Source organism: Lontra canadensis, unplaced genomic scaffold (assembly GCF_010015895.1).
Source record: "Lontra canadensis isolate GAN:19392208 unplaced genomic scaffold, GSC_riverotter_1.0 scaffold46, whole genome shotgun sequence".
NCBI classification, from domain to species: domain Eukaryota; kingdom Metazoa; phylum Chordata; class Mammalia; order Carnivora; family Mustelidae; genus Lontra; species Lontra canadensis.
In genome coordinates this window covers 15,480,155-15,503,335 of record NW_022631040.1, presented here as the reverse complement: position 1 = coordinate 15,503,335, position 23,181 = coordinate 15,480,155, and the positions used below count along the sequence as shown (strand labels likewise).

General features: G+C 47.3%; 1 protein-coding gene and 1 non-coding gene across 4 annotated transcripts in view; both read left to right on the top strand.

The window, feature by feature from the left end:
* PBX1 (PBX homeobox 1) overlaps positions 1–23,181 on the top strand; it is a 167,382-nt gene that overhangs the window by 2,667 nt on the left and 141,534 nt on the right. The window lies entirely within an intron of this gene.
* LOC116876690 lies at positions 22,369–22,473 on the top strand. Its single transcript, XR_004384445.1, has one exon. It is a non-coding gene; the product is annotated as a U6 spliceosomal RNA (small nuclear RNA).

Here is a 23,181-nt window from a genome sequence, read left to right as displayed (position 1 = left end):
AGATGGCAAATCTGAGGCCCAGAAGAAGGAATGAATGGGATGGTTTTCACAAATTAAGCTCCTGGTTAAAAAAAAAAAAATTCTTATAACTGATCTGGTCTTAGTTGGGCAAAGGAAAGTTCATTGGAAATACCAGTGATGATGTGAATTTAATTACAGTTTCTTCCTTCCTGGTGGGAATGAGACCTCCGAGAGAGCAGAGGCTTTACCGCATTGCGTGGGGAAATCTGGTCCCTGCCTGTGTATGTGTGTGTGTGTGTGTTGGTGGTGGGATGGACCTGGATGGTTTCACCAATGCAGAAGGAAAGCCTCTTTCCAGATGGGGTCCAATAGATATTCCATAAGGAACTAGAAATTAATTACTAAAAAATTATACATAGAAGCTCATAAAACAAGCATTTATTGTATTTATTTGCTTTTTGTTTTTTTAGGCAAAGCTTTTAAACTTGTTTGGGGGTTATCTGGAAGAGAGGACATTAATAGTTCTAGAATTACAGTCAGAAAGGGTCCAATTTTAAACTCCTCCCCAGCGAGGGGACTTCCCACTTCAGCAGGCTCCAACAGGACTGGCGAATGTCAGCTAGATTTTGTCTAAATCCTCCTAGAAATTGGTAGCAAGAGCACAGAACTTTTCTATCTTAAATTAAGGAGCCTTCGAGATAAGTATTATTTAACTGAAAGTCGTTAGGATATTATACACATAAAACAGGCTGTTTTTTGTCCTGATGGACTGTCCCTCAGGGGAACTTAAGCTCATCTCTCTGAGGTCTCCCCCTGGACATTGTGCAAAACGAATCCTTTGATCTTCTGCATGACGGCTGCTCAAATACTTGAAGACCACGGTCTTTTCTTTAAAAAATTATTTATTTATTTATTTATTTATTTATTTATTTATTTGATTGATAGAGCATGAGTAGGGGGAGCAGCAGAGGGAGAGGAAGAAGCAGACTCCCTGCTGAGCAGGGATTTCCCCATGCGGGAGTCCATCCCAGGACCCCAGGATCCCAGGATCATGACCGGAGCCTAAGGCAGTCGCTTAACTGACTGAGCCCCCCAGGCGCCCCTGAAGGACCACTGTCTTTATCCCTTCATCTTCTCTTCTCTAAGCTGAACACTCAGTTCCTTGAGTTTCTATGTCTTATTTATACTTTCTTTGTGCTTCTTTTGTCCTTCCACAGACATTTGTGGAGGACTGGCTATATGCGGTCCGGGCACTTTAAAAAATTTAAACTTCTTTTCTTCCAACCTGAGAACTAGGCAAAAAAAAGGTTGTGTTCTTTTTCTTTGTGCTCAGGGAACAGAAAACGAGGTATGTGTGTGTCTGTGTGTGTGTGTGTGTGTCCATGTATGTGTCCGCACATACCTCCACACATACATACACATATATACACGTGTATATTTAAACTATAGGGAATGAAAACCAGAAGGTAAATAAATGAGAAAGAAGTGGAAAAGTCAGTTAGGCATTTAAAATAAATCTTTGACTTTGTTTTATTTTATTTTATTTATTTATTCAGAGAGAGGTTTTGTGCACATGGCAAGGGGGCAGGGCAGAGAACGAGAAGAACAGGATCTCTAGCGGACTCCTCACTGAGCGCAGAGCCTGATGCGGGGGTTGATCCCATATCTCTGAGATCACGACCTGGGCCAAAACCAAGAGTCGGTTGCTTAACCGATTGAGCTGCCCAGGTCCCCAAATCTTTCAGCTTAGATGATTTAACATATTAATTGTTGGGGTGCGGCTGGTTTAGTTGTTAGTACATGTGACTCTTGACCTTGTGGTTCTAAGTTCAAGCCCCACATCGGGTGTCGAGATCACATAAATAAATAAAACTTTAAAAAATCATAATAAAATAGAATATTAATTGTGGAGTTAATTATAGCTGCCTCTTAGAGACAGAGCTGTTGGTAGGTACATTACAGTAGCTCATCAAACCTTGACACCTGTGCGGGGAGAACGCCAGCTTTGGCCCCTTCAGCAGCTTGCTGGGTTTCGTTCCAGACCAGTACGTAGAACCCAAGTGAAGACTTTGTTGTGTGATTTTCCTCAGCAGCTGGGGAACAGGCAGACAGAAACTCAGTGATTGCATGAAGCCAAGGCTTGGTTGCAGGATGGCTAACAAAGAGCTTTAAGGACAAAGAAGAGGAAGTAATGAAATGAGCCATGAGGTGTAGCCAAGGATAGGAAAAAAAATCCCAAGGTCAACGAAAACTAAATTGGCAAGAAACGCATTCATTTAAACTCTGGTATTCACAAAGTTTTGATCTTTTGTCCTGAGGAACTCAGATGTACCTTTATTTTTGCTGGCAAAAAAAACCGACTCCAAAGTAAAGAGACTTGTTAAATAAATTAATACTATTAAGAAGACTCTGGGAGGGGCACCTGGGTGGCTCAGTCGTTGCGTATCTGCCTTCGGCTCAGATCGTGGTCCCCAGGGTCCTGGGATCAAGCCCCGCATCGGGCTTCCTGCTCAACAGGGAGCCTGCTTCTCCCTCTGCCCCTCCCCCCGCTTGTGTCCCCTCTCTTACTGTGTCTCAATCTCTGTCAAATGAATAAATAAAATCTTTAAAAAAAAAAAAGAAGATGACTCTGGGAGGAATGTTTTAAATGTCCAAGCAAACTAAAGAGTACCTTCACAGAGTTTCCTGGTATATAATGTGAATGCTCAATAAAAATGTGTTAATATGTCACTTACATACAACAACAATATGTCTTTCTTAGAGATTTACCAGAACATATATGATCTACCACGGATATTGTATGCCCAGGGAAAGAAGTGGGAAGAAATCATCTCACATTTCTTTGAACATACTCTCTTAGGCAGACATCCCAATTCAGACTGACCCTTCTTGTTGTCCTGAATTGGTGAGGAAATGGCTCATAAATTGCATTTTGGGAGCAATCACTGTCTTTGCAGGTAGTTAGAAACAGAGCAGTTTTGGTATTGCTCTTCCTGGACCCACAGGAAGGACCTACGCATCCATCCATCCTCCCATCTGTCTGCCCATCTGTCCGTCCACCTACGCATCCATCCATTGAATAAATATTTATTGAGCATCTACTAGCTGCCAGACACTGTTCTCAGTGCTTGGAAGACATTAGTAAACAAAACAGGGTGGGGGGGGGAATGCCTGACCTCAAGGAACTTTTATTTTAGGAATGATGACTTTCAGTCACTTCATAGCTGCTGTTTTCTGTCAGTGATCAAAGTTGGATACTTCCAACTTAAGACAAAAAAAGCAAAATGAATCATGTGCATCAAGGATAAGCAAGTCCCAGGTCCTGCCCTGCATTTTCCTGCTACTCTCAGCGAGCCCCCTGCTTCCTCAGGCTGCATGGGGAACTAGCGGCTGAGGCTTCAGACCCGTGTCATCTGGGGTGTGAATGCTGGGGTGGCTGCTGGGCGGGGCCACCATGGACAGCAGCCCCTCACCGGGAAACCCCTTGGATGGGAGGAAAGAAGTTCTTCCCTTTCTTTTTCTACTTGCCTCACACCTTCCCTCCTCGCTGGTGGGATCGCTGCAAGGACGGAGCTGCTCAGGGGTCCCAGGCTCATTCTTCCGGCTGCTGTGATCTGAACCCCAGCTCTACTCTGAAGGCAGGCTGTGAGCCTTCCGGTGTGGAGAGCTGTTCACTACACGCGTCCTGGGGAAGCCCGCAAAGCAGGAGGAAAATGTCTAAGGAAGTGGTGACTCTACCAGCCTCACCACCTTTTGGCTTAAAACTCAAAACTTGATGGATATAGATCTGTTAACGGGTGGTAATAACTTACACTCACACCACCCCCATTAGCATCTGTGGAGTGGCGGGCTGCTTCCAGATGTCCCGTCCGGCGTTCTGTCACTTGCTCGCCATCAAGGTGCCCTGAGGCGGAAGAGAGAGCCCTGTTCTATAGAAGAGGAAACCCAGCATGTCAAGGAATTCACCCGGGGTCTTGTAGAAAGTATCCAAAATAAGACCTTTTCTTTACCCCCAAAGATTGTATTTTTAAAGTCATCTTTCCATCCAACCTGGGGCTTGAACTCATGACCCCGAGATCGAGAGTCATATACTCTGCTGACGGAGCCAGCCAGGCGCCCCTGAAATAAGACTTTTAAGCCTGGTTCTGTGATTCCAAAGCCAGTGCTCCTTCTAACTGGCTACACTGCTTCACCTCTGTTATCTTGACTCACACAACAAATGAGACAAGCAGGGCTCATGTCATTATCTTCCATGTGTTACGCATGGGAGCACCAAAGTGGAGAGGCTCCCTGCTTTGCTTGGGGTTATATAGGTGGGAGTGGAATTTGCATTCAAATTCAGATTGTGTGAATCAAGTTGAAGTTTTCCTGCTCTATCATCTTGCTTAATGTATCAGGAATCATCACCCCACCTGCTGGTGCGCGCGCGCGCGCACACACACACACACACACACACACACAAGTTAGTTTGAAGCCATCACAGAGTAAGCCAATTAAGGACAGCTGAACCTTCTCCACAAACTTACTGTGATGGTAAAATGAAGTTTTGTTTTTGATATGTGCTTGCATTGTGCCGTGTGCCGTTTTCTTCTTTCTAGTATTGATGAGGGATCACTTTAAGATTTATAGTTATTCTCAAGATTTCTTTTCTGTTGTTTATGTGCAGGATATCTAACGGCTAGATTTACATTTAAAACAGCCCTATGAATATCCTTGTGAATTCTTCAAGCTCAGGCTTCCTGTTTGCTTTTTGTAGATGAACCTGTGGACGGGTCTACCTATCCCCGGCAGATAGCATTATCGTCATGTTTCCCGTTTCTTGATACTTTGTGAAAGTAGTGCAGAAATAAAAGAACTGTCTTTATTCTTTGATCTCTCTTGTGCTTTATGAATTCTGAAAAATTGTGGGAGAACAAAGGAAATAATGTGCTTTAGTGCTTCCCCTAAGTTTTGAGACGTAGGGTTAAAAGATGCTTTAAAATCGTTAGAAACCAGAATGGACAGACACTAGAATGAAGGATCCTATGTGGTCAAGGCAGACCAGGATACTTCTCTGACCCCAGGCCTTGGGTTGAGAAGACTGTATTTAAACGTTTCTTTACGTGTCCCAGATTCGTACACCCGCCTCTCTGGTAAAACGTATATGGATGTTACTTCCTAAGGGTGATACGTATGGAAAGAGAATTATCACCTTACGCATCCAGAAGCCACTTAAAATGGGGAGTCGTGCTTATGTCACCTTGTATTGGCAAAAGAGATTTGAGGCTCTGGGCTCAGAAATGGGACTTTTTTGTTCTTATACATATGTAGTCTTACCTGTCGTACAGAAAGTAAGTAAACTTTACATAGCATTTTATGGTTAGGAACCACTTAGTCTTGTGTGTTGAACTTGCGTAAGGAATAAAAGAAAACTCACTTATAGGTATATTGTGGCATTGAATCATCACCTTGGCACCAGGAGTTCAACATAAATTACTAGAGCCAGGTACTGGTCAGGAAACTGAGTCTTGGAGAGGTTGAGTGACTTCCTCAAGGAAGGCTGTTCTGTGCTAGGATCAAGACCTGAGCCTCGTCTTACAAGTCCAGAGTTCTAGCTCGGTCTGTGAAGGGATATCTGAGAACCCAAAGGCATTGGCAGAATCTTCCAGGGTGATTGAGTCTTCCACAACCCACTTTCTGAAGGTTTGCACTGTCATGGCTATTCCTGGGAGATGGGGATGCTTTTCCTAGATTCTCTGCGTTATTATTGTTGTTATTTTTAGTTCTATTTTCATGAAAAATGTACTTTTAGCTCATGAAAATAGCATAGCAGTGGCTTATCGCAGTGTTCCAGAATGGGAAGGCCTTAACTCACTTACAAATTAGGGGCACCTTCATGCTTCCTGGGGTGGAAGGAAACAAAGCCGACTTTCCCCCAGGGGACAGACGACTAAAGCCAGCAGGCTCCCATCGCCTCCCGGACCCCCTGCTCTGCTCTTTCCTCCCTCCTACCTCATAGAGGCGTGAAGTAATGGAGAAGTGTTTACAGCTTCCCTGCGTAGGGAAGGGGGTTCTGGAGACCATAGCAGAATTCCTACTCATTGGTTTTGTACCAAGAACAACACTAGGACTTGGATACGCATTTTCGCTGTTATCCCGACAGTTCTAGGAGGCGGGCGTCATCTCCATTTTTTGGATGGGGAATCTGGGACCTGAGTAACATTTCCACACTTGCATAGGTGGTGAGAGGTTGAAGCCTGGATGGGGGTTCAGAGAGTCCAAAGACCGTGTGGATCCTGTCTACATGGGCTGCCCTCCCTCAGACCAGAGAACACCTCAGACCATGGCTTCTTGAAATCTTCTGAGTGGAGCCCCTGGGATGCCCATCGCCTGTAGGGTCACAGAGGGTGGCACCACCCAGTGGGAAGAGCCTGGTTTGAGTTCGACTCCCGAGTTTGCCACTTAACTGTGGATTGCGGCGGCACGCGGTGTCACCTCCGCAGATTGTTTATTTGCCTCTAGAGGGGAAAGTTGCCCACAGGGCAGGGGACCTGGGAGGACTGGCTGGGTTGGAGGCTCCGTGCAGCGCCCTCACCTGCCAGGTAGGATCTCACTAAGTGATGCTCCTTATTATTATCGCGAGTCCTATCCCACTTTCCAAAGTGGACAGGGTAGGTCCCCTGGTGCCTGCGAGGGTCCGTTCTTCACCAGCCTCTTTGCTCTCTGACAGAGCTGTTTGCCCGTTTCCCAGCCTCTCCTCTGCCAGAGATCTCACCAGGCTTTTCTTTTGTGCCAGACCCGCCTGGTCTGGCTTCTCGGGCAGCTTCCCTGGCCCCTCTGATGGGAACCAGGCAGGTAAGAAGCCACAGAGGGAGCATCAGGAACACCTGGGCCACAAACTTTCCGTGGACTCCCCAGCATGACTGGAAGGAAGTGGGTGTTAAGTTATCAGAAGGCAGAAAGGAACGGTGATGTTTCCAGAGAGGGGTCCATGAGTGAGACCAGGATGCCGCTTCACTTCCCTGGTCCCCTGGGCACAAGCCGGCTGCACGGTCAGCATTAGAGAAGCGTGTTGAAGGCGTGTGGGAGGTTTGACTGATATAAATTTATTATTTATAAATTTATAATAATAATAATAATAGGAAGAAGAAGAAGAAGAAATTTGCTGAGTCCTCTAGCTTTCCAAAGCTCGTGAACACATTTTCTCATGAGTCTAGAAGGTCCCTATCCTTGATCCTTTGCAGGATGGAAGGAAGGCTGCCGCAGATGTTTCTGATGGAGTTGGGTAATCACCAAGAGCCCCTCTGGTTGCAAAAGGACCATGTGTCTGCATCCATTTTTAAGGCCCTCATTCGTGGCCCATGAGCCTCTCTCCACTCTCCCCTTCTTGTCCTGATACTTACTTTTATTGACAACAAGGCTCTCCTCCTTTCCACGAAATGGTTGGCATCTTCAGATTTAGACCAAGGGAAAAAAAAAATAAAAGATCTGACTTCCTTTTCCACCTCGGGCACACACACAGCCTCTCACGAAGACGGCAGTAGCTCAAGGCTGGGTCTTCCCTGAAGTGGTCCCTCTTGTCGAGGGCTGACCAGGGATTTGTGGGGGTAACAATCCATCTCCCCTCCTTCCCGCTCTCCCCACTCAGGAAGAGCTGTACCCACTGGAGGGTGGAGCCGCGCCCCCACGGGCGCCAGGGGCTGCACAGGGAGCCAGCGACCTTCCTCCGGGGCTCCTGATATCGAGCTGGGGAATGAGTAATTGGGACTCGCCAAAGTGTTTAAACACCAGAATTGAAATTAATGTCCCCTCATTGCTGGCTACGCTGACAATACATTACAGCAAACACCTTCCCAAAGTGAAATGAATGTTTGTTTATCCTCATGAAATATACATCAAAACATGTTGGTGGAAGAAACCCTAATGAGGGACGGGGCCAGGCTTCTGTTAATTCTGGGCAGATAGTTAGCCCAAGTGAAGGGCTTTTTCTTTCCTTTCCTTTCTTTCTTTTTCTTTTTCTCTTTCTCCTCCTTTTTTTTTTTTTTTTTTTTTTTTTAAAGAATAACCTGTCCACAGCTGTGTATCTAGGACATTAATATGGGTTTAATGAAAACTGCAGTTGATCTGTCCAAAGATATTGATGAGCATTGCCCAGCTGTATTAATCATCTCCTTGAGAGAGGAAATGAGGGAATGGGCGAGCAGCTCTCTGTCAGATGCCAATCCAGATGAAGAGATGTGGAAAAAAAAATTTTTTTTTAACCCTCCATAGCCACATCCATTTCCTGGGACGTGGATGGGGCCAGGAAGGAGCGAGAAGGACCCACGACAGCACAGGAAATTCTGGGGGCATGTGTAACGTTAAATCGTTAAGCTCGTGCCAATAAATCCATTACTGTTAATTATATTGAGATGGCCAACGATCCACTGACAATATTCCTTCGTGGATTTTCATTCGCAGGGAATCGATGTTCTGGCTTTAATCTCTTTGGTGTTTTCATTTGTTGGTTTCCTGCTCCCTCTCCTCATCTCTTTCTCCCCATGTCCCCGCTCCCCACAGCCCTACCTCCCCCTCCCCCCATGAGCTTTCACAGTAATACAGTTCCCCTCTCACTGGTGATACAGTTCTCTCCCTAAGTGCCAAATGTTTCTTGATAGGAACAAGCTACATTTCTTTATGGCTTATGGCAAACTGCCTTGATTACTTCTACTGCTGTACCCATTATGTGAATTAAATATGTATTCAGTTGCATGCTGCTTGCGATGTTATTGCTGGGTGACATATGGTACTGACTCAATTAGAATGAGACTAGCATTAGATAACCCTTCTGATTACATGCATCCTGACCGGCTCCTCCTCGGCCTCCCCTCCGTGCACCCGCTCGCTCCAGTGTCTGCGGGCTGCAGGTTTTCATTATTGGTTATCATCCCCACCACCCGGGATGCGGGCGGGGGCTGGGAGGGGGGCTGCGGGGCTCGGGGAAAGAGGGCACGTCACACAGACAGATGTAAAAAGGTTGCTGGCAGAGGAATAGAAAGGACTCCAAGCTTGCATTGGGAATTAACCTTTAAAATTATATTGTTTGGAAGTGGTGGTCAGGCCTACTGTGAGAAGAGACCAGAAAGGTCTCTCAGGTTGGAAGATCAGAAAAAGAAGAAGAGGGGGAAAAAAAAAAGACTGAAATGGCTCGTGTGTGCGTGTGTCTGTGTGTGTGATTAGTTGGTCCTTACCTTGAAAATTCTTCATTGAAAAATAATGCCTTCCCCCACTGGGGGAGAGGCAGTACTTATTCTAACACCAATACCCTCTTTTCTTAGAGCACAGTTGTGTTCAGTGTGCGCTGACACAGTGGGTTCTCAGCAGCACCTGACAATGCAGGTAGAGTAGGAATGGTCGCCCCCATTCTGGAGACAACAGAGACACGACATGACATTGTGATTCAAGGTTGCAAAGTCATTTGGTGGCAAAATGAGGAGACTCCTTAAAAATGCAGAGAATTCTGAAGGACAGCCCAAGGATGTGCTATAAAGTGATTGAGAGTTGTTAAATCTTAAAACTCAAAAAAGGAGGTATTTTGAGTGTTGGGGGTAGGGACAGGAGTGGCTGGAATATCGTGTCCCACCACAGCACAATTCATGGCAGAAAAAAGCTGACACACAACATGTCCTTTGGAGGAGGAATTTTCTCCATGTCGCCATGTTGGAAGCTGCTCTAAGCTCCTGTCCTTTTGTTTTTTCTGCTCTGTCACTTCTGCTCCCCGAGTGACAACCTAGAGACCCATCCTTCAACCTCACCTAGCCGCAATCTGAGGCTGAGGCAGACCCTTCCCTCCAGGGCCAGCAGGATTTTCCCATGGCTCACAGAAAGGCTGCTGGACCCCCAGACTGCCTGACTGACTGTTGCACCCCCATCCAGTGGGACCAGCTCAAGTCTGTTTAAACATCTGCTGTACACATTTTGTGTGTACCATACCATATGCTAGAGGAAATATAAAAGGTTATTTGGTATATGGTCACTGGCCATAGGCTGCTTGTACCCAGACAGAAAACTTAGCACGAGGGTGAGAGTAAGTATAAAAGAGGGTGTTATGAACTCAGAAGTGCTATGGATACACTTATTAATCTTAGTATTTCTAGAATTATGCTGTCACTTAGCCTTGGGTATAGGTGGCACTAACAAATACTGCTTGAGTGGATGGATGATGGATGGATGGATGGATGGATGGATGGCTGAGTGGATGGATGGGTGGGTGGATGGGTGGTTGGTTGGATGGATGGATGGTTGGGTGGATGGATGGATGGATGGGTGGATGGGTGGACAGATGGATGGGTGGGTGGATGGGTGGATGGGTGGATGGATGGGTGGATGGTTGGGTGGATGGATTGGGTGGATGGGTGGATGGACGGATGGATGGATGGGTGGATGGGTGGATGGATGGATGGATGGATGGATGGATGATGGATGGATGATGGATGGATGATGGATGGATTGATGGATGGATGGATGGATAGATGTATGAGGGATGGCTGTATCAGTGGGTGGATGGATAGATGATGGATGGATAGATGATGGATGGATGGATGAGGGATGGATGGATGGGTGGATGGGTGGATGGGTGGATAGACGGATGGATGAAAGGGATAAGGGTGAACCATGGTAATACTGAGGCAGATTTCCATGGAGGAAATGGGGCTTCTTACAGACAACACAACAATCCATCCCCATCCTACCTTTCCATTACAACAATGATCTCTCATTTATATAGCACTTTACATTTGATGCAGTCCTTTTAAGAAACACTGAGGAGATGAACAAGCAAAGAATAAAAATGATTATCTGTGGAGCCCGTGTGAGGGACAGGTGGAGGTGTGGGGACAAGGAGAGGTTCAAGACCCGGCAGCATACGGGAATCATAACACACATATTATAGATGTATTTTTATATTGTAAACACTACCTATTTAAAGACAATAAATATTAAAATAAAAAAGTTTCAGGATACCTGATCTTCATAGCAACTGTGTCTGTGAAGGGGGTGGGTATTTTTATTAGGTACTAATTTCATATAAGGAAACCGAGGCACAGAAAGGTTAAGTAAAGTACAGAAAAGGTCATAGAGTTGGTAAGTTGTAGAGTCAAGACTAAACCCTAATTGGGTTCTTTCCACCACAGCACATGGCTTCTGGGAGCCTTGGCCCAGCTCTGCGGATCCCCAGAGGGCTGCCTGTGTGAGTGGGGCCTTCCCTGGGACCTCGGTTTGCAGGGAAACTGTGTGTGCTGAGGTCTCTGGGAGGAAGGAGGATGTAGGGTAGGGACCCTTCCACTGCCATTGTTACATGGCAAGGTCAAACTCCCAGGGACAGATGTGGCTTGGAGTTAGGGGAGTTAAAAAAAAAAAAAAAAATCTCTTACTGCTGGGGAAGTGGGGAGACCTCCAACTGGTAGCATTCACCTGGGCGGCTCTGCTGTTTCTTGGGTGGCTACTGAGAAACTGGGGAGGTACAGGTGCACCTTCTAAAAATTCACATTGGGCCACTTTGCTTTTACGAAAGACCTGCTTTAGTACCAGTTTTTGCTAACTGACAGAAATCCGAAGGGGATTTTCACTTTTCTGAGAAAGGGCAGGAAATGAAAATATCATTCAGCCTTGGCTTTGCAGCATGAATTAGGTAGGCAGTGCCCACCTGGGCAGCAAGGCCCCACCCCCCGCTCCTTCCTGGGACTCACCCACCGTGTCTCAGCCACAAGCTGCCAGAACTCGGACCTGTGTCTTTGAGCACCTGTGCTTTATGTCCAGGTATTTCGTGCAACCCTCAGCAGGATGTGTCCTAAGGTATCGGAAAAGCCCGCGAGAGGTTATTTTGTGGGTCTGGGAAGGCTCAAAAATGTTTCCATATTAATGAATCGTGATTGCATCTTCGCTTTATGGCATTTTGGCGCAGGGAAGGTGTCATAGGACAGTGGTTTCCGATAGTGGGGGAAACCTGCGTTACCATTATCATGATGCCTAGAAGGACCTGGGGACAAGTCTGGCACCAGAAAATGCCAAAAGTTGTTAGTCTTGTAAACTGAGTAAAACGTGGCATATGCTTTTGAGGGCAAAGTGTGACATTCTTATGGTGTCCCTCAGATCCCATCACCTGTCACTCTAGAGATGTTCACTCTCCCCAGGTTGCTTGGAAGCGTTCCCTTCTTACCACCCGGCCGCACCCTCTCCTTTTTCTCCTTCACCTCTGCCTACTTGCAGCACAGGGAGAGCTGCGCCCTTGGCCGTTCTAGTGTGTTCTCACTTAGTGTGTCTGCTGTTCCATTTGCAGCTCTCAGGGACATTTGCTCTCCAGGCCCAGCTCACAGTAAGGCTGTTCACCAAGCATCACACAGCCAGTGAAGGATGGATCTGTCCGTAGCCTCCATGAGAGAATCTACTGCCCCAGACACCATAATGTCACTCAGCAGAGAGATCTTAGGCCCCTGTTGTCCTTCAGAAGACTTAGGGCAGTGTCCTCCCAGCCCAGCCTTTATGTGGGTCACGTTCTATTCAGAGTTCATCTAAAATGGTCCATTGTATCTTCTGCACTTTCTGACCCAGCTCCCACCTCCATGAAGCCCTCTGGGGCTATTCTGGACACCACAGTTACCCTGTCTGTTGATTCTGAGGTTTCCAACTTCCTTCAATAACTTCTAGAAGCTTCTTTGCTTCTGCTGAGGTGAGATTTCTGCCTCTCCAGGTGGAATCTCCCAGGTGACAGATCCAATCTACGCTCTTTCCAGTTCTAGACTCTTGCTGTATTTGACACCCATGACTTTTCTCTTGTGAAACTTCCACCACCCCCCCTTGACTTGCCTTTTATCCTATTTGCTTCATAGTTCTTTGGTTGGGACTTCTCCATTAACTTCAGGGGTGTCTGTCTCTTGACCCATCACTGAAATATTCCCTACTCTTTCTTAGGACTTCATTTATCCCCTCAATACTCAATAGTTCACAAATGTATCAGCTTGTGACCTCCCTGAAGACAGCGGCCTTAACTTTCTTGCCGACCTCTGCCTCCCCCAGTGAACAGCACAATGTCTGAACCAAAGCAAATATCCAGTAAATATTTATTGAACAAGTGGTAAATTACTAAACCCAGAATGTTCAGGCCAGGTTGATTCTGTGAGCTTCAGATCTGCACAAAGAACCACCTAGCAGGCATCTCTCCACCCATGCTCAGCCACACAGCCCTCACCATCTTTCAGCCAGACAGCTACGTTGACCTTCTAGCTGGTATCTGTGCCCCTAATATCTCACAGCTGTTCATCGTCTCTGAGGGCCCCCGTGATACTCCTAACATGCAGACCTGTTTGCCACACCCCTGTGGAGAATTCTTCCCTGGCAAGGTCCGTGTCAAAAGCAACAGTCCCAAAACTACGGTTATGCAGTATGTCACAAGGAATTTCAGTGTTCATAATCCGCTATGACCTGAGATTTGCAAATTGTTAAAAATTTTAAACTAATTCAGGACACCTGGGTGGCTCGGTCGGTTAAGCATCTGCCTTCGGCTCAGGTCATGATCCCAGGCTCCAGGGATCGAGTCCCACATCGGGCTCCCTGCTCAGCAGGGAGCCTGCTTCTCCTTCTGCCTGCTGCTCCCCCTGCTCCTGCTCTCTCTCTGACAAATAAATAAATAAAATCTAAAATAAATAAATAAATAAAATTTTAAACTAATTCAAATTATCAACATTCAGATGTTGCTTTTACTCACTTAAATTCCAATCTGCTTTCCTGAATGGAAGAGAAGGAGGCGGGAAGTGGGCGTTTCTCTGGGCGCACATGGTGGAGTAGGCCTTGAGTCTGAGCATCACTGAGTGTGTGTCACTGACACAGCGTTGAAATCTGCAGGGTGAACTCGGAAGGCCTTGGCATAAGTATGTGAGTCTTGTGATCTAGCCCTTGTCTACCTCACCAGCGCTATTTCCTACCATTTTCTTCTGTCTCATTGTAGGCTACAAATACGTGGAGTTCTCTACGATACCGACACTTGCCACTTTTTTCTTCTTACACCTTTGAAAATGGTCTCTCCTTCACCAGGGGTTCCCTTACCTGCCATCCCTAAACTACAGCTAATCATTCCAATCCTAGCAGAGACCTTGTCCGAGTACTCTGACTCAGCTCTAGATACTCCTTCTTCTGTGTATTCATTTTGCCTTATATATTCCTTCATTGTAAGTTATTTTACCCAGTCTTTGTAATTTTATTTTTTACACGTTTATTTTCCCATTGGACTGTGAGGAGGTTAATGCTTTTCTATATTCTTCCAGGTGTTCAGAACAGGCTTGGCCAATTAGTAGGTGTTCCATAATCATTCAGTGTATGAACTAGGAGTCACGTGGATGGAGGGATGGATGGATGGATGGATGGATACCATCGTAACATTCTTCAGAGGCAGGCAACTTGAGTACTATCTTGATGGACTCAGAGAGAGCCCGAGACAGGGTGTCGAGGAGTGCGCCCCAACCCATGCATGAGTGGTTTTATGGCCCTAGACGTGGGACATAAAACTTACATCCCCCTGTTTCTGTGTGCATGGTCTCTTTGTTGGGACTGTCCTAAGAAATGGTTGCTTAGACCAAGTTGAAAGATACATACGGGGAAGTATGAGAAATAGGATGTAACAGGTAAAGTGGTTGGCATTGATAGTGTGGCATCGAAGGTCTAGCAGAGGGCTTCAGGCAAGAAGTGGAGACCCTTTGGGGGCACCTGGCTGGTGTACTCGGTTGAGCATCTGATTCTTGGTTTTGGCTCAGGTCATGATCTCAGGGTTGTGAGATCAAGTCCCACATCAGGCTCATTGCTCAGTGGGGAGTCTGCTTGAGACTCTCTCTCCCTCTCCATCCGCCCCTCCCGCTTGTGCTCTCTCTCTCAAAGAAATAAATAAATCTCAAAAAAAAAAAAAAAAGAAGTGGAGACCCTGGTTGGTTGAGCACTGATGACACATTCTGAAGCCAGAGTTAAGGACTTCTCTTCTGATAAAATGTGCAGGATTTGGGGGCGTGAAATGGTGCATTTGGTTAAGCATCTGCCATTGGCTCAGTTGATGATCCCAGGGTCTTGGGATCAAGCCCTGCATCGGGCTTCCTGCTGAGTGGGGGAGCCTGATTCTCCCTCTCCTGCTTCTCCCTCTCCTCCTCCCCCTGCTTGTGCTTTCTCTCTCTCTCTCTGTCTCTCTCTCTCTCTCAAATAAATACATAAACAAATAGATAAAAAATCTTTAAAAAAAGAAGTGTGCGGGATGTATACTAGATTGAAGAGAGATTGAAGGCAGGGATGTCAGCCAGGACATAAGGGGACCTAGGGTCTGGGTAGATGAATGGTATTTTGGGAATGAAAAGTCTCAGACTGTTTCAAAAGAAAGATTAACGGTATGTGGTGACGCTCTGAATATGGAAATTGAAGGAAAGGTAGGAGTCAAAAAGGGTTGAATCATTTAATTTAATTCATTGATTGATTTGGATTCCACAAAAAGTTTGAGATGGGAGATGACTTATTACAATGAAAAACTACTTAACAATAAAATTGGTTCCAGATACCAGCGGATGTGGTCATAGATGCCCCCTTTATCATGTGGCTGTGGGAAATGCTCCTTCACCAGGATTGCCCTTGAGGCGTTTGCTGCGCTGTGTGCAAGTTTGAACGAGAATCAGTTGTCCTCCATCTCCTTATCTATGTGTCTGTGTCTCCTGTGTCACCACGGAGAAGGGGCTTGGCATTAATAAGAATGAGGAAATTCGGAAAGGGAGGACGTTGGAATAGCTGGTAGAGTTTCGTTCATTTCAGATTGTGGTAGATTTTTCATTTTCGTAGACTATTGTGATAGCTTCTGGGCATTGTTGGTTTTCTTATTGGCTGCGTGTCTGACATTCACTGGATTTTGTCTCTCCAGGGACAGTGCTAGACAATGCTAGAATCATGCTCTGTTTCCCTGTGATTTCTAAGACTTTGCCTTCTAGACCTTGCACCCCCTTCCTGGGAAGAGCCGGGGTTCCTTGTGGACCAGAGTAAAATATAGTGAGAAAGAACGTTGACTTTAGAGTCAGACTACTTGGGTTTGTGTCCCGAGTCCTCCATCTACTGTGTGACATTGGGCAGATTACCTAATTTCTCTCGTGCCTGTTTTCTCGGTACTAAAAGTGGAGATGGTAATATCACCTACTTCATAGGGTTTGAGGAAGAAACATGATAATAATAGCACTATTAGCTATCATAGCTATCAGATATTATATTAATTTAGGGGTTGTATACCAGGCACTGTGTTATTTATGTTCATTTTTCTATTTAACCCTCCCTACAAAGCTTATAAGGTAAATACTATCATTGTCCCCACTATATTGACCAGCTAACTGAGCTCAGAGGCCTTAAGTCACTTGCCTTAATTGCCCAGGTTGGAATTGGCAGGGTTGGGGTTTGAACTTAGGTTGAACAACCATGACAGCCGAGCCCTTAACAACTGGAAACTCACAGCCGCCCGAATCCCTCTCTTTTCTCCTAAAACTCCCATTTAAAGTAATCACCCCTTCTACCGTGTTCCTGTAACAAAAACGCCTGTAGCTTTAATTAGCATGTATTTTCTCATTATTCAACTGCTAATTTTAGCCAGTTGTTCATATGTCCCTCCCTCTTCGCTAAATTATGAACTTCTGAATGCAAGAACCGTGCCTACCTATGTATTTCCCTCCAGTGCCTTCTCTCTGCATAGGTGTTCTCCGTGTGAGTTTTTTGGAAAGAGATTCTGAGAAAGGCTCAGCTCACTCTTTCCCTAGGGGGACATCTTTGGTGCTGTGAGGTCACCGTTGCCTTTCTGTCACCAAAATAGAAAAATTAAAGTGTCAAGGAGGCCTATCAGCAGCACTAATGAAATGTGACCATTTAAAAGAATGAAATAACGTCACTTAGTCTGACATTATTAGGTCCTTACATCTATGCTCCCTCCCCCAAAATAAGTCATAAAAGCAGAAGTGATCTTTGCCTCAGTAAGTTAGATGGTTTGTGGTACTTGGAATTGAGCTCGACAAGAAATGAAGGAGCAGGAACCAGTTCCTCCTTGCCTCTGGGCATCAGATGTGCTGCATCCCATTTGGTCTTAACTTCTTCTCACGTTTGCCCCTTTGGTTGGCATCGAGGCATAGTTCTGAAGCTTTGCTTAGACACACCGGGTTCTGACCGGCCCTCAGTGGGGAGCAGGTCTGGCGGAATCCCCGGGTACCCATCATCAGGAGGGTTGGGGCCTGAGCCTGTCCTTTTCTCCATTCTTCCCCAGACTGGGATGGAGCCAAGAAAGCCCATGACCCCTCGGGCAGTAGTCAAGGGAAAGCAAGATGCCCACCTCTGAATGCCTTAGGGTTAGAAGTGCTTGTTAACTGCTCTCTGGCGCTAAGTTGAGTGATGATCTTGGTCCTGTTGATAAAAACAATATTGGACGGTACCGTGCATTTTGGACCGTGCAGCTGGCTCATCAAGAGTGCCCGAAGACCGCCCCCCCCAAACATCTTAGATCTTAGTTCGGACGTGATTCCAACTATGGTGGTCCGGTCTTCCAGCTCCTGCTGGAATATATGAATGGAATGGTAATCACTAACATTTACAGAGCACAGTTGATCGTAGATCTCAAACACTCCCAGGTACTAATGCAGGTAATCCTCACCACCTCCCTGGGAGCTGGGTGACATGTTTGTCCCCATTTCCCAGGCGAGGACACAGCATGGAGGGGCTCAGAAAGAAGGTTCTGTAGCCCAGAGTCAGGTTTGGCCTCCGCGATCTGGTACCACAGCCCTGGTCTTCACTGCGACACGCCTCTGGAGAAGAGGCAACTCCAGGAGGCGGCGAAACCGTGCAGAGGAGCGGGGAGAACCTACACAGGCCAGCAGATGAAGTAAACGACAGACAGACAGACTGACTCCCACCTAGCAGTGGGTCTGAGGGTAACTGGCATTCGTGATGGTTGGCGATTCGGGTTATGCAGAAGAAGCCAACTTATGTTCAAGATTATCCATCTACTTATCTATCTGGATATCTTTTAAAGAGGCTAGATGGAAATATAACATGATTTTAAGTGATTTAAAATAAATAAATCTAGAATGATGAAAATAAACACGGTTTTGGTAACCCCCCAGCACGTGGAGTCAAGGCAGTGCTCCAGAATGATTTGTTTCTTGGTGGTTTAATGCTTCCTCACCTTCCTGCCTGTTCTTGGGTTCCAGAGTTGCTGGTCCCGGGGTGTCTCCCCCAGAACAAAGGTTGAGGGCCATGGGACTGCCTCCGCCCCCCTCCCCCCACCCCCCACGGCCGCCCGCCTGCTCCAGAAAAGATGACAGAAATGTGTGCGTTGTCTTGGTTCTGTGTCATCTGCCTCTGTGGTCGGCGGCAGGTCGAGGGAGCGCAGTGCCGAAAACCTCAGTCCTCCCGTGACCCACCATGGAAATGGAAGGGGGCCGGTCAGGGATTTCGGGAGGAGAGAGGGGAAATCACTTCTTTGTCTGCACAGAGGTGCTGGGACTGTCCCTTCAGGTCTGTGAGGTGTCTGTTGGATGAGAAGGAAATTCTTCTCTTCTTGGCTTCTACCTCTCCCAGCCCCTTTGTTTTTGTTTTTTTGTGTTTTAGGTTTTTTTTGTTGTTGTTGTTGTTGTTGTTTTCCTTCTCGCCCTTTGTAGAATCCTATAAAATAAAAAAGCGCAGCAGAAAGGGAGCTGTGATGCTGTCGTCCCTGGCGTTGATGTTATTTATTTTCCTCAGTTGCTGCTCTGGAAGCCCGGAGTTGACAGAGCGGTTTTGTAGAATAGAAACATTATAGACTGTTACTGTCAGAGTGTTAAATGTGATGGATAGAGAAATAGAGGCGAAGGAGGGGACTTAATACTGAGAGCCAGGGTGCTCATGGGAAAATAAACCATCCGCATATAAGAAATGAATGAGGTAATGTGGCGGGAGGTAATGGGCTTTCGCAACATGCCGGAACAGAGATGCTTATTACAGGGTGTGCTTAACCCTTGGCACGCTGGCTTCCCTTTGTGGGTTCCGGGGCTTCTCGTGGGTCCCTCTGCGGGAGCACGTGGATGGCTTTTCTTCAGGTGGGGGAGCCGGCGGGCTCGGAGCAGCAGAGACCAGCGTGTTCTTAATGACTCTGGAGAAGCCGCCTGCACATCCGAGAGCCTCAGCAGCCCCCGGGGTGGGGGGGGCTCGGGATCCCCACATCACGCCAACGGGCCCTGATTGCAGGGGTGGGGGGAGGGGAGCTGGGGGGCTGTGCTGGTTTCTCCACTGCAGACCTACGAGGAAGGCGCATTTGGATTACTTTGGGAGAGAAGGAAATTCGTGGTGCTTGGCTCCCTGGGTGACCCCCCGAAGATGCCCCGCTGCTTTATGAAGCCAGCTGCTAGCCGGTTGTGCATTGACTGGAAGGTGCTGGCTTTGCTGTGAGGTTGGGGAGGAGGAGAGGGGTAGAGAGGGTCATCTTTATCACTCCTTGTCAAGCACGGTGCCTGCTAGAAGGTGAGCGAGTCAGGTGGGGACCCTGCCTCAGATGGGACGATGGGAGGGACCCCACCAGACAAATGGAGGGGAGTGAATTGAGAGGTGTTCGGGTTCCATGAGCAAGGTGCTTGTCCTTTGCACTGAGTTCCCGTGCCTTTTCCTACCGGCATTTGCATCCCAGTCGTGGCCAGCCTTGTGTCCTGTGTATGACGAGCATTTGGTAAATTATGAGGACTCCGCTGATAGGGCTCCCCTCTACCTGCTGGGTGGCCCTGAGTGAGTCATGTTGTCTCTGGCTGTCAGTTTCTTCATCTATACTATGGATACATTTATTATCAGGAGTAAACATAATCACGCTTATGAAAGTATTGGCAGACCATAAAACATTGTGCAAATACCAAAGTGTTACCATTATTTCTGTTGTTAGTAACAGAACAGTAAACATGCATTAAGTGATAAGGTGGAGAACTTCACCCAAGAAATAATGTTTTCAAGCCAGCAGCTGCACAAGCTTTCACCCCAAGCAGTGCTTTTCTCGGCTGATGATAAAGCGGCAGTCACTAGGTCAAGGACACTGCCCTGGTGGGCTGTTTATATTGTTGGCACTGGGACAGGGGGATCCAGGGGACCACTGCCACCCTCGAGCTGGGGCATTCCTCCCCTCCTGCTCAAAATTTCGCAGAACCACTGAATTTTGGAGTGAGAAGGACTCCTAGCCAATGTCCGTCATTGGCCTTGATCTGGCTTGCAAAGCACTTCCTGCTGGAGCACAGACCCCCTCCCTCAGCTGTTGTGTTTTCCCCTGGAGCTCTCCCATGTAAGATGTTCCTCAGCCCAGCTCGTCCTCTGAGATCTAACTGCGACCCATGAGACTCTGCCACTAAAGGCCCTGTCCTTACCGTGATGATAAGATGGTCCACATTCTGGTTTTTTTTTTTTTTTCTTTTATTGTCATTTTTATTTCGAAGGTCCTTAGTAGTTTCACAGGAGCAGAAGGGCTTAGGTTGGCTGGCATGGTTGACCACGGTCTGGACTCTGCTCCTGGTCTCGGGCTGCCATAGGGCGACCACTGGCGAGGTGAGGGGCCAGTCTGACCTTCCCGCTTCCCTTTCTCTGGATCCCGTCCTCACTCCTGGGTCCTGCCAGGCAGGTGGGAAGCCTTGTTCTCCACGGCCCCTCCTGCGGTGCTTTCTCCTGTTTGTCCCGGTGTATATCCGGTCTCTGTCTGTCCTTCATACTCTGTTGCTTTGTACTTTTCTCAACAACCGCAGCCTGGAGTGAATTTTCCTTTCTCTTGATTCCTCAGATTGGTACAACTCTGTGCAACAGTTGGCTCCTTACGGTTTCTGGTGTTCCTCTGATTGTTTCCCATGAGACTGTCTTGTCTTATGAAGGATCTTAAAGGTTTCCCGAGAAAAGGGGTGTGTCCTGTATATGTATGTTCTTTTCCTGTGATGAACATTACACTATCCTGTCCTCTGTTGACTTGTCATAGATAGCCTTCTTCTGCCTATTTCCAGTCTCCTCACTAGACTCCCAGTTCCTTCTAGAAAGAAGTGTTATCTGAGGTATCTTTTGCTGACCCAGGGCACTTTGTATATAACCTCTCTTGCTACTTCTTCAGGTTATTGACAGTTTTTTGTTGTTGTTGTTGTTTTGGTTTTTGGTTTTGTTTTGTTTTGTTTTGTTTTTGGTTATTGACAGTTTTTAACAGAAAGGTACTCTTCCTGCCCTTGTCTACTCTGTACACTCAGACACCCTAATATCCAGCCTTGAAGGGGACAGGAATGGATGCCAGGTGGAGGTGAAAATAGTCGCAAATGGTGGCAGGACCTTGTCTCTTGGTAAATGATATCGTTGGTGCATTACAGTAGGAGTAGCTCTGAGGATGAAATGTGCTGGTGTATCTGAAGGGTTTAGACCAGCACCTGACACCTGCCAGACAACAGACCTTGTGAGTTACAGCAGTCATGGCATCGGGGGTGATTGTGCTTGTGGAGAAGCACGAATAGTGGCCATAATGCCCAATGCCTGCTGGTCTGCCTTTTTGGTTCATTTGTATTTTGAGAGAGTTCCGCCTGTGATCATATCTGGATAGCATCTGTAAGCTGAGGGCCACCACCACCAGACCCTCTCTGAGTCTACCTTGGGCTGGTGGGCTCCTTCTGCCCCTTGCTTGTTTTAAAGGCTGGAGCCTCTCATGGTGTCTTCCTGAGTGCCTCTGTGGTCCCAGAATACCCTCTTCAAATAGGTCCCTATAATAGCCAGCTCCCTTTGCATTCTTGAAGGAGGCCCTGTTTTTGGACCCAGTGAGGTACAAACCCCTGGGTTTGTTTGACCTGTGCAAGAAGGACAGTAATGAAGGAAGAGGGGAGATCCAACTTCAGGCCTTTTCAGAAGACTTGGGCCATCTGCAGCCAGACCCCACTAGGATGCAGAAGATGGGAGGGTAGGGAAACCAGAGTGCAGGGGAAAGGCAGGACGAGGTGAAGCTTCCATGCCGGTCCTTTTCCCTTGTTGATCAGATATTGTGCTCCATCGCTTTCTTTTTTGGCTCAAAAGGCATAGTTCAGGGTGCTGCCCATCCCCCATCCCCCGCCCATTATCTCAGAAGTGTGCGTACTGAGGTGCTCTGTATTGCAAAAGAGGGACGCGATTCGGTGGGAATTGCAAGACCGGTCAGCCTCCAAATAATCCGAGCTACTTATAAGATGCAGAGTCCCAGGCCCCGCACCCGCAGGTTTGCCCTCTGGCCTAGGAATCTGCTTTTCACAAATACCTCCCATCAGGTAGATGTCTGTGGTCATACCTTTGGGAAACACCTCTACCTCCACCCCTCTCCCCTTACACCATGGGGGCGGCTTGCTTCCCGGTCCGGAAGCTGACGGTCTGCCACCCAGCGAGAGCATTTTCAGCGCAGCCTGCGTGCTCGCTTCCCAGAACATGTAACAAGTGAGAACAACACGGAGGAGATGAGCATGGGTCCTGCCCAAGGATGGCGCGCGCATGCGTAAGGCGTTTATCTTGCTTCACGGAGCTCTGCACGTGTGGTATATGGCCCAGGTTCAAAAAGAGCAGCTCTTGTCCTTTTATGAATGCCCCTATGACATACAACCCCAACACAAGAACTTTTGACCTTATAGGAAGGAGCTTGGTGCTCCCAGTACCTCCCGGTGCCTCCCGCTAGTCTGAAGTGGCTTCTGTCCTGATGCTTGTAGTATCTATTTATTGTACACGGGTAAGAATGGCTGCGGTTTGAGCTGGACCAGGGAAGCCCGTGCTAGTGTTGCTGGAACATTCGTGGAGACGGGGAGCACGAGGGGAAAGTAAGAGGGTGTTCTGGACTCGCGTTCGCCGACGTGAAGGTGCTCACGAGCTCCAGCTTTTTCCAGGATCCCGGAGATGTGGTTGTGTTTACTGAGCATCGTGTGCACGGCCTCCTCCCGGCAGCGTCGCGGTACCCGTAGGTGCCGTGGGGCGCTGACCCTTCTTCGCCAGAATGTCCGTACTTCAGTGTGCTCTTCCTTTAGAGTGGGTGGAGGGGTGTTTGAGTGTGTGTGCACTCACGTGGCTGTATGTCGTGTGTGTGTATGTGAGTATGTATGCACCTGTGTTAAGTGACTGGCCGTCCTGTCCTCGGGGTCTCTTGGAGGAACGTCGTCTTCACCAGAGTGCAGAGGTGATTAACTTACTGCGCTAGTTTGCTGATGTCCAACTGTATAATGCTTCTGATTTTTT